We start from the raw sequence: 12,993 nt of genomic DNA, 5'->3' as shown, positions 1-12,993 counted from the left end.
TTAGTTTTACCTTGACCCCCTTTAACAGTACGGTGTTTCCTATGAGTCAAGAAAGAGAAAATGAAACTACGAAAACAAAAGTCTTCACGCTTCATGTTCCTCGCATCAATACCAAGTCTTCAGGATCACACCAATTTCTTCAGTTTCAAAGTCTTCAGAAAACTAAAGTCTTGAGTTGAAGACATTCATTTTTAGGTGTCGACTTTCTCTATAAATATCAAACTCCTGATAGACTTATAGACCTGTGTACACTCACAAACACATTAATCCCTTAACTTATAAGTCTTCAATACACCAAAGTCACTAAGGGGCACTAGATGCACTTACAATCTCCCCCTTTTTGGTGATTGATGACAATATAGGTTAAGTTTTCAACGGGGATAAACATATGAAGTGTAAATACTGATATTGAGGAATTTGATTGCAAGATATAGAAGAACTCCCCCTGAAGATGTGCATATGTGAGGAATTTGCTTTTGAGAAGCAATGCAGATTGAAGAGTAATATCATGGAGATCTCCCCCTATATCTTGTAATCCATACACGCGTTTAACATATGATATGAAGAATTTGAAATGCATGATGAAATATGGTGACTGATGTAACTTAGCATGCGTGCATTATCATACATGAGGAAACAACGTGCAGAAGAACATAGAGAAAGTATCAGACCACCATCGGAGTTAAGATTACAACTCGATCCAACAAAGTTTTCAGAAGAACGAGAGTTGTAACTTAGCAAAAAACACCCATATAGATAGACCTGCTTGAAGACTAACTCAAATTTCGCCCCCTTTGTCATCGAATGACCAAAATGGACGAAAAGTGAGGACTAACGCCCCTGAAGAATATCATCATGACGTCGATGGAGGAGCGCCAGCGTTGTTTGGGTCGGTTGTTGAAGTAGGGGCTGCCGCAGTGTCATCTAAGTCTTCATTTTCATCAGTCTCGCGTGATGAAGAATAAGAGCTGGCCACCAAGTGAGGAACTTTGACCTTCTTGAATTTCTTTGAAGGTGGCTGAGACCAGTCAAAGTCCTGCTTGAAGCCCATCTTCTTGAGGTCATCTTCACTTTGGAGATGAGATAGTACAGCCCAGGTGCGATCAAATAATTCATGGAGGTAGTAATGCTTCTTCTTCACTGAATTCTGAGTGATGGTCATGTTCTGAAGAATTGAACCAAACTAACACTTGACCCATTTATGGTTGCGATCGACCTTCTGGTGAAGACTGACGAGAAGCTCATGATCAGTCAACACCCTTGGAGCTGTGCCTTGAGGATTTTGCTTTGAAGCATTGGTGGCGGAGTCATGAGTGGCAGAGTCATCATTGGTGGAGTAGGATGCAGCTTTGCGAAACTTTCCATCCAAAGGACGAATGCCTTCATCGATAATAGCAGACTCGCCCTTCTCATTAGATGAGGAAATAGGTCATTTGAAGACTTCAATGGGCGGCAAGTAGCTGAGATGATTATGAAAGTCAGCCTTGTAATTGATTGAAGACCTTGATCTGAGGAATCTCATAATCCAAGGAGTGTAGGGCTTCAACTCAAAAGGTGACAGACATTGGCCAGAGTCCTCATGAAGAAATCATGGTAGTTGATTGGAACGCCATGAATGATGATGACTAGCAAATTCTTTATGATGCCAATGACTTCTTCTTCATTAGAATCATGGCCTTTGATAGGACTCAGGGTCTTGGTCAGAATGCGATAGATAGTCCTCGGCACATATAGCAATTCCTTCATGAGGAATTTGGTTCTGGGGGCTTGACCAGGCTTTAGCGGCTTCATCAATTCTTACATGTAATGATCAGATGGCTCAGGTTCATGGTAGATGAGGTACACACCTTCAAGGGGAGGACTGATAGGCAAGGCATGAAGCAATTCAGAGGCCGATGCTTTGAAGTGAGTGTTTTCTGTCATCCAGTCCAACACCCAAGAATTCACATCTTCAGCATTGCCAGTGATGTGCATCATCGCATAGAACTGAAGAATTAGCTCTTCAATCCACTCAACGATATCGGTGCAGAGGTTGAGTAGCCCAGCGTCATGAAGAACACTGAGGACTGGGGTGAAGCAAGGCAGTGATTCCATGTTAACATGAGGAATATGCTCATGGTCGAAGATCTTGTCTTTATCAAAAAGCACAGAGGAATAGAAATTCATCTGACTTGCTGTCCAGAAATGCTTCCTTCAAAGACGAGCAGAGTCCTATGGGGTGTAGTCAGTGAAGAATACATGCTCATGAAAGAAGTCACCTTCTTTGAATTTCTGCTTCTTTGAGAAGGGATTCTTCAGCTTGGGCTGAGGAGTATCAGTCAATATATTTGCAGCTTCAGGAGTCACAGTCTCAGGAGCCGCAGGCTGAGGAATTTCAGTGCCAACATCTTTAGTGGCATCCTGGGTCTCCATTTCTTTAGCAGCATGAGCATCAGCACTAGTGGCTGGAATTTCTTCAGGTATGGTAAGAAGGGAAGCTTGAGGTTCTTCAGAGCCCATAGGAATTTTTTCAGTCTGGACAGGGGACTGAGGAATCTGTTGTAGTGGGGTGAATAGTGGTGAATTGGGGTGCTGACTTTCCCAATATTCATCGTTCAGAACAGGAGTGGAGCATCCAATGTCCACGTCTTCTTCTGCATCAATTTCCTCAACGCATGCCTCTTCAACTGTGAACTGAGGCATGGGCGATGATACCAATGGAGTTGAAGGGATATCCTCCACTTCAATTTCTTCGTCCAACTACTCTGACGAAGCAGCAGAAGGAACATCTTCATCAGATCCGCTTGGGATCTCACTACAAAATACCAAAAACATTACTTTGCTTTCATTACTCTTTTGTCACCGTTACCATCACTATCATATTACTTTGCCACTAAACACTCTGCTATAGATACTAAGTTTCCAGGTGTGGTTGAATTGACAACTCAGCTGCTAATACTTGAGAATATTCTTTGGCTCCCCTTGTGTCGAATCAATAAATTTGGTTTGAATACTCTACCCTCAAAAGCTGTTGCGATCCCCTATACTTGTGGGTTATCAAGACTAATTTCTGGCGCCGTTGCCGGGGAGCATAGCTCTATTCCTTGAGTCACTTGGGATGTATATCTGCTGGACACTATGAAGAATTTGAAAGACGCTAAGACAACAATTTATCCCTCAACTACGAGGGGAGGTAAGGAACTGCCATCTAGCTCTGCACTTGATTCACCTTCTGTTATGAGTAAGCTTGCGACACCTAAACCTGCTTCTGCTATTCGTTCTGATATGTCGCATGTTATTGATGATGCTACTTCTGCTATACATGATACTTATGATGAAACTACCTCTATGCCTGATACTACTATGCCACTTAGTGATTTTCTCGAGGAACGACTTGCTAGGGCTAGAGAGATTGAAAATATTGAATCTGATTATGAAGATGAAAGTGATGATGAAGAATCACTTGTTATTCCTGAGGGTTATTTATTTGATAAAGATGCTTCTTTAGCTATTTTAGCTTGCAAAGATAGATATGAACTCAAAAGGTTATTAGCTAAATGGAATAAGCAATCTCTAAATGCTAGGATGAGACCTGACCCCGCTTTTGCTACTTCACCTATATGTGTTACTGATAAGGATTATGAATTCTCTGTTGATCCTAATATAATTACTTTGGTTGAATCTGATCCTTTTCATGGCTATGAATCTGAAACTGTTGTGGCACATCTTACTAAATTAAATGATATAGCCACCTGTTCACTAATGATGAGAGATCTCGCTACTTTTATATCCTTAAATTATTTCCGTTCTCATTAAAGGGTGATGCTAAGATATGGTTTAATTCTCTTGATCCTGGTTGTGTGTGTAGTCCCTAGGATATGATCTATTACTTCTCTGCTAAATATTTCCCTGCTCATAAGAAACAAGCTGCTTTAAAGGAAATATACAACTTTGTGCAAATTAAAGAAGAGAGTCTCCCACAAGCTTGGGGGAGGCTTCTCAAGTTACTTAATGCTTTGCCTAATCATCCTCTTAAGAAAAATGAAATACTTGATATCTTTTCTAATGGACTAACCGATGCTTCCAAAGATTACCTGGATAGTTGTGCTGGTTCTCTTTTCAGGGAAAGAACACCGGATGAAGCTGAAATCTTATTGAATAATATGTTGACAAATGAAAATAATTAGGCACCTCCTGAGCCAGCTCTTGCTCCAATTAATGATCTTATTCCTAAACCAACTCCGAAGAAGAGAGGTATTCTATTTCTCAGTCCCGAAGATATGCAAGAGGCAAAGAAATCTATGAAAGAAAAAGGTATTAAAGTTGAAGATGTTAAGAATTTACCTCCTATTGAAGAAATACATGGTCTTAATTTACCGCATGTTGAAGAAACATATCTATACCTATACTAATTACAGACTCCCAAGAAATTACCACGTTAATTAGATTTTACGAACCGTTCATCTGGTGGGACCGAGTTATTACGGTGTAGATTAACCCACATATTCTATCAATTACTAAACTAGAAAAAGAAAAAAAATAACCATAGAATCGCATTAATTAGATTTTACGAACCGTTCATCTAGTGGGACCGAATTATTACGGTGTAGATTAACCCACATATTCTATCAATTACTAAACTAGAAAAGGAAAAAAATAACCATAGAATCGCATGAAGCAGTTTAGATCTAATGCAAGAAAAAGAAAAAAAGTTGATCCATAGAATCGCACGTGACCGTACAAGGAGTTGGAAGGTGCCGTCATGTGCCTCGCAAAAAAGGAAGGAGCCATCATGTGCAGGTCTTCCATCAATAAAAATATTGAAACTAGAACACCCCCGTGACCTCTTTTCCTCTTCCTGTGACAAAACAACCTGAAGCGGATTTTACGCCATGTATCCCTCTCAATCTGGGCAACAAATTCACGTCGCCACCGCCGGTTCTCTTTCTCTTTTCCCCGCACGTCGCCCCACCTCGACCCACCGCTCCTTTCCCACGCAGAAGCAAATTTGATCGTCACCATTGTTCCATGCTGAAGGCCGGCCGATTGTATCTATCCTCGAGGCTGCCGGTCGCTCGATCGATGACGGCGGCACGACGGAATCTCGCCGACGATCTCAATCACATGAAGCACTATGGCCGATCTGCAACATGGCATCGTTGCCGGATGGATCCCAGCCTCACCTGCACCTCTAATTCTGCCATGTTCTCGATCTAGGAGACCGTCGTCCCTGAGCATGGCGTCATTGCTGGACAGATCCCAGCCTGACCTACACCTCTTCTTCTGCCACGTTCTTGATCTAGGAGACCGCCGTCCCAACCGCATATGGGGTGGAGGTTTTCTTGACTAGGGTTCTTGCACGTACATGGGAGCATGGGTGATGGTGCGACTCCTTGGCACATGGGATAGTGGTTTTGAAGGCCAGATGCAAGACGTTATGCTCATAGACTGATAAACAACGCAAAGCCACACAGCTACATATGTCGCTCTTTCAACAGGCCCTTCAATTTCTTTTGATCCCTCTGAGCAAGGCATGTAATCTCTAGATATTTATAACTTTTCTTCGTCTTTTCCTTTTTAGGTATTGATTACCGTGGAGGACACATTATATATTTAATTGGCGTGCACTGTGAATACCAACGAGTTGCTCTTCTCATCATATTCTATCCCCTAAACTTTATAATCACTTTTCTATTTGGCCTCAAACCAATATTTGGTTTCTTTGCTTCCAGGATTGTTCTGCCACGTGCCATGTATTGGATTTCGCATAGATGGACAAGAGTCAGTTGTTCAGCAAGATGCCCAGCTGCATTTGGTTGTTTGACCAGTTCTAAGATGCTTCATAAGGCTCCGAATGGATGTTTATGTTGTTCGCCCGTTCCACTGTATATCCAGTTCCTATGGTCGAGAGCTGAGGAAGAGGCAGTAGGATGGTTGCTCCAACACTATTGAGCAAATTCTGAGCATGTGATCATTGTCCAGATTTCCCTCGCTTAACAAGTAACACCATCGTCCACACTAGGTTAGTAAGATAAGAAGCTTCCTTTTGTAAATTTCCTCTTCTAGCTTTGTGACTTTAAAAAATGAGAACGATAGATTATGCAATTTATATTTCTTTGATAGTAAATTGGCATATGGTACCTTACTGAAGTCGTTTGGATAGAAGACGTTATGTGTCCTGGGCATTAGAGTTCAAAGGATTGCTTCTCTTTTCATGTGACATGTTGAGAACTTGAGATGATGCCTTAATCCATTAAAATTCAATTGTTTGGTTCTCAATTTTGTTTGAACTTAATTAGAGCTAAGCGGTGCTCATGTTTTACGCTGCAAGTATTAAACAGGTATGAATTTCTTGCTGTTTGTGAGGCTTCGTCATACAGCTCATTGTGCCCGATAACGATTGTCTCAAGTAGAATAGTTTGTGATGTTGCTGGTTTAACACATCAATCTGGTGGCTTCGTCTCTTTGACAGCATGTGGAGCCTATATAATATAATCAAGCACTTTTGTTAGATCAATTGTTGTTCAGTACTTCCAACCTGTCGTCTTTTTTAATCTTTTTGTTGTGTTCTCCGTAAGGAAATCTCACATGTCCCTTCGATATAAATTATTAAATTCGTTCACAAACCAGTGATCTATGGTTGGATGTTCGTCGGAGCCACCAGCGTCGATCAATCAACGCCCGCAGCAGCACCGTTCACACAGAGGTCAAGACTTGTGTAGGTCTGTAAAGGCACATGTACGTCCAACTGTAAGTATGCAAAGACATGTAATGAGCAGTTTTACATTAGGCAATCTTAAACATATGGAGGTACGTTAGCCTTAGTCAGATTTGTGCTGAGGTTGTTCATGCCGTCCATAAATTTTCTCTTATTCGTTCTGTTAATTACAACTGCTGCCTTCAATTGAGACTGCACCATATCTGCTAGGAATCCATGTCTTCCCAGTATCTCCTTAATTTCTCTCCTGCCCTTCCAGCATATATGGGTGATGTCGCACACAAAGTTGTTGCTTGCACTATATCATGGTGACGGATGAATACACCACATGGTGAGGATCGATGCCTTATGAGCTATGATTTCTTATTTAATGTTAGATATGGAAATTCATATCCCGTGTTTTAGTAATTACAGCTTTGTCTCTGTAATAGATGAATAATAGAGTGAATAATTTCTCTAATTTGAGCTGATAACTGAAAAATGCTTGCCTATGATTATCAGTAGTCGTACAAGGACAATGCTCATCAACTGATGGGTTTTACTTACTATAATTTGTATTATGGGCTGCCGTAGAAAATGGTAATGGAATGATTCTACAGTGTTACAGTTCTCTCTATATAACCAAGCAAACAAGAGAAACTTATATAAAAAGAAAATCCGGGGCACTCATCCCGGCCCAACATGGAAGTAAATTTGTAACTTTCGTCCTTCATCAATGTTATTCGTATATACTAGAAAGAATAGAATGAGTATCTACTTTCCAAATTTAAGTTTTACACATAGACGAATATGTGATTCAGGTGCATCTGGTGCAAATTGCTATATGTAACTTTGTTTGCCATAATGTTCAACATAATCTTTCTAGAAGTTGTGGCATTACCCTACAAGGCAAAAACCGGCCCCATGTATCAATTCTTAGTTTCTTATAATCACACTTGAATAAGGTATGTTCTTGAATTACTAACTGTTCTTCCTTACCCAGATAATTTGAAGTATCTTTTGAAGTATCAACCATACGAATTATATGAGATTTTTTCCTAGGTTGAGTTTGCAAGGGAAACGATCGTTTATAATTATGGAAAACATAAGAATTTGCAAGGTTTGCCATATGATAAGATCTAAGCAAGTAGGCAATAATTAGGTGACTTTGCATATTACTGAAATGAGACAAATAATACTCACTCTGATCCATATTAATTGTCACTGACTCATGTTTTCTTTCCTCATATTTAAGAACATATATCACGTTACCTCACCACAAAGTATTTTTAGCTGTGGGTTGCAGCCAATAACTCATTTCTTAAAGTACATTCCTACGAAATGTCATGTTTGAAATCCTCGAGGATTCAGTAGATGGGCTATTCATATCAGATTTCATAAAACACATTGTGATATGATAATAATATATATTCGAGTGGAATATTATAATTAACTAGGCCGTGCAACGCATGGGTAGACGACTAGTGATCTTAATCCTTTATTTATTGAAGAACCTCCAGACCTCGATAACCCGACACAGGTAGTAAAGGTAAATTCTCTCTATAGATATGATAAAGCTGAAATCCCTCCTGCTAAAATTGCTAGCCAATGCTTGGATGAGTTTGATAATTTTATGTTTAAGCAAGAAGACTTCAATGCTTATTTTGGTAGACAATTAAAACAAGATGCTGATATGATTAAATACTTGGGTGATTATATGGCTAATATTAGAGGTGAACTTAAACTTGTTAGCAAACATTCTTCTATGGTTACCACTCAAGTAGAACAAGTACTTAAATCTCAAAAAAATTGCTCAATGAGATGAATAGTAAGAAAAATAATTATGCTCTTAAAGTGGCTACTAGAACTGGTAGAATGACTCAGGAACCTTTGTATCCTGAAGGCCACCCTAAGAGAATTGACCAAGATTCTCAGAGAAATAAAATTGATGCACCTAGTTCTTCTAAAAAGAAGAACAAGAAAAATGATAGAACTGTGCAAACTTCTAGTGAACCTATTGCTGAACCACCTGATAATCCAAATGATATCTCTATGTCTGATGCTGAAACACAATCTGGTAATGAACATGAACCTAATGAAAATGTTAATGATGATGTTCATAATAATGCTCAACCTAGTAATGATAATGATGTAGAAATTGAACCTGTTGTTGATCTTGATAACCCACAATCAAAGAATCAACGTTATGATAAGAAAGACTTTGTTGCTAGGAAACATGGTAAAGAAAGAGAACCTTGGGTTCAGAAACCCATGCCTTTTCCTCCCAAACCATCCAAGAAAAAGGATGAGGAGGATTTTGAGCGCTTTGCTGAAATGATTAGACCTATATTTTTGCGTATGCGATTGACTGATATGCTCAAAATGAATCCTTATGCTAAGTACATGAAAGATATTGTTACAAATAAAAGAAAGGTACCAGAAGCTAAAATTTCCACCATGCTTGCTAATTATACTTTTAAGGGTGGAATACCCAAGAAACTTGGAGATCCAGGAGTACCTACTATACCATGCTCCATTAAAAGAAACTATCTTATAACTGCTTTATGTGATCTTGGACCCGGTGTTAGTGTTATGCCTCTCTCTTTATATCGTAGACTTGACATGAATAAGTAGACACCTACTGAAATATCTTTGCAAATGGCTGATAAATCAACTGCTATACCTGTCGGTATTTGTGAGGATGTGCCTGTTGTGGTTGCAAACGTTACTATTTTAATGGACTTTGTTATTCTTGATATTCCCGAGGACGATAGTATGTCTATTATTCTTGGAAGACCTTTTCTTAATACTGCAGGGGCTGTTATTGATTGCAACAAAGGCAATGTCACTTTTCATGTTAATGGTAATGAGCATACGGTACACTTTCCGAGGAAACAACCTCAAGTTCATAGTATCAATTCTATCGAAAAAATTCCATCGATTATATTTGGAGGTTTTGAATTTCCTCTTCCTACTGTCAAGAAGAAATATGATATACTTATTATTGGGGATGTGCATATCCCCGTTGAGGTAACCTAGTGTTATTCGAAATTTCTCTGGCTTCATGTTAATCGGAATGAGTTTGTTAACAAGACTTGATCAACCTTGTTAGTGGATTCCTTTTGATGAGCATGAGATGGATGAAACTAGAAGCACAACCTTCTGTACCCTCTCTATACTTTCTGCTATTTAGTTGAAATAAAGTAAAAATAAATAATTTTCTGTCTGTTATCTGATTATCCGTGCAATATAAAAATACCTCAAAAATAAAAGTTCTCCAAATGCCCTGAAAATTAAATATGATTTTTTTCTAGAATATTTGAGGATTTATGGAACAAAGAACACACCAGGGGGGCCAACCACCTTGCCACGAGGATGGAGGGCGCGCCCACCCCCCTAGGGTGCGCCCCCCTGCCGTGGGCCCATGGTGGCCCTCCTCCACTTATTCCTGCACCCATCCTCTTCTTCCTCCTCCCACAAACACGAAAAACCAACTCAAGCACGAGTTCCATCCCTCTTTGCTCCCATTTTCGATCTCCTTGCTCAAAGCACCTCTCAGAAAACTGCTTGGGGAGATTGTTCCTTGGTATGTGACTCCTCCACTGGTCCAATTAGTTTTTGTTCTGGTACCTTATTCATTGCAAATTTGTGTTGCTTAGGTGACCATGTTCTTGAGCTTGCATGTCAAATTTATATGGTCAAAAGTAGTTTTGATGCATGATATAGGCTCTAGGCACTTGTAGGAGTGGTTGCTATCAATATTATTGAGTTTGGTTTACTTTTATTTTGAAGTTACTAAAAATTTCAGAATTTTTCGAAGGAAGAAATATGCTTAGGAAAATGTTCCAAGGTGGTTCTTCAAGTAAGCAAGGACACGGCCTTGCAATGTGTGATGCTGACGAAGAGCCACCAAGAGACGCTCCAGTGCGTCCTTGTGAGTGGCCTTCTGAAAATTTTATGGATCGAGCGGGAACTAAAGAAGAATTTAACGCATATTTGCGTAATGTTGGTCTTGAGGACTTTGAGGCAGACAAATGCCCCCAGTATCATGAGCTCACAAGCTATTTTGTGGGGAGGTTTGAGCATTCATCTTCGCGCATGTACCTTGTTCTGTTGACGGCTATCCACACCTACCGGAACCCTGCACCAGCCGATGAGCCAGAACCGAAACCACAATTTGATCCTTCACGACAGTCTAACTATCAGTGGGATCCGGAGATCATTGCCAGCCAGTGGCAATCGGAGCCTTCTTCTTCCTCATCGCAGTACGACCCCAACTATTATTATGGATATCAGCCAGGTCAGCCGTGGCCATAGACCAACTTAGGCCAAAAGCCTAAGCTTGGGGGAGTACGTATTTCTCACCGACATTACATTTATGTTCACACACACTCATTGCTAGATGTCGGTGCTCATACTTTTTCATTGTATCATCCATGCTAGTTTATTTCCTTTTATGCTTTCTTCTTGTGTGTTTAATAAACCTTAAGAAAAAAACCAAAAAAATTAGTTGTAGCTTTTAATTAATTTACTTTCCATGCTTGTAGTAGTAATTAAAAAGAAAACCCAAAAATATTTCATGTTCTTCTTTTGCTTGTTGGGAGCTTTCCTGTGTAAATAGTTTTATTTCTTTTCTTTGGGGGTCAGTAGGAGAAGACCATGATTAAATTGTTGAAGTGGCTCTTATATGCTTTATTGTTTATTTAACCAAGAGCCCATATTGCCTTGTCTTCTCCCGTTTATTGAATGCCTACAGATTCCAGCTTAGTCGAATGCACGTGCACTCTTATTATTATTCACATCGTTCGGTCGTGCAAGTGAAAGGCAATTATGATGATATATGATGGACTGACTGAGATGACAAAAGCTGGTATGAACTCGACCTCTTTTGCTTTTGTAAATATGATGAGTTCATCGTTCTTGATTCAGCTTGTTATGAATAAACATGTTTGCAATGACAATTAGAGATCATAGTTGCTTGTGCCATGCTTGATTGGCTATGAGTTATAATGGTTTACCTTGTGTGCCAACTAGGGATGGCACCCGCAGGGTATGGGTACGGGTAGAGCTACCCCATACCCTTACCCGTCCGCCCTGAGTTTACCCATCACCCATACCCATACCCGTCAAGGGTACAATTTTTTCCCATACCCATCACCCGATAGGGTATATGGGTACCCGCGGGTAAAAATACCCGCGTTTACAACACATCAATTGAGTAGAAAATAGTTGTAAAAAGCAGCATATAATCATAAATTATTAATAGGAACACATTTTAAACAACAATGTACAACAACATATTGTAACAACAACATATTCTCATAAAAAAATACTTGCTTATAAAGTGACATATAAAAATGTTAAACAAGAACACATAATCATAAATAACAACACATATGCATACACTTTAAGTTAACGAAATCATGATAAATTATAGAGATAATTTGAATATACATTAGAGTTTTTACCTAGCGTGATTAGGAGGGGAAATGAATACATTGGGATATTAATGGAAACCCACCTGTCAACATTTTAGATGGGTACATGGGTATGCGGGCATGGGTTATACGATCCCATACCCGTACCCTATCTACCCGATGGGTATGATATTTTCCCATTTAAGTACCCATGGGTAATTTTCTGTCCCATACCCTTACGCTAATAGGGTTTTTACCCACAGGGTGCGCGGGTAATGGGTACCCATTGCCATCCTTAGTGCCAACATGCTATTAAAATGGTTATGATGTGGTATGATAGGGTGGTATCCTCCTCTAAATGATTTAAGTGACTTGACTTGGCACATGTTCACGCATGTAGTTGAAACAAATCAACATAGCCTTCACGATATTTATTAATTTTAATGCATCTCTAGTTGGTCGCTTCCCGGTCTTTTGCTAGCCTTCACCTGTACTAAGCGGGAATACTGCTTGTGCATCCAAACTCCCTTAAACCCCAAAGTTATTTCCACATGAGTCCACTATACCTTCCTATATGCGGTATCTACCTGCCGTTCCAAGTAAATTTGTATGTGCCAAACTCCAAACCTTCAAATAATCATCCTGTTTTGTATGCTCGAATAGCTCATGTATCAACTAGGGCTATCTGTATCTTCCATGCTAGGCGGGTTATTCTCAAGAGGAGTGGACTCCGCTCCTCACACACGAGATAAATGGCTGGTCACCGGGATGCCCAGTCCCATACTTTATGCAAACTAAATCAAAATAATTGCAAACAAAACTCCCCCTGGGACCTGATGTATGTTGGAGGCACTCATTGTTTTGAGCAAGCCATGGATTGATGTTTGTTGGTGGAGGGGG

Source organism: Triticum dicoccoides, chromosome 7A (assembly GCF_002162155.2).
Source record: "Triticum dicoccoides isolate Atlit2015 ecotype Zavitan chromosome 7A, WEW_v2.0, whole genome shotgun sequence".
Taxonomy (NCBI): Eukaryota; Viridiplantae; Streptophyta; class Magnoliopsida; order Poales; family Poaceae; genus Triticum; species Triticum dicoccoides.
Note: the sequence above shows the minus strand (reverse complement) of the source record.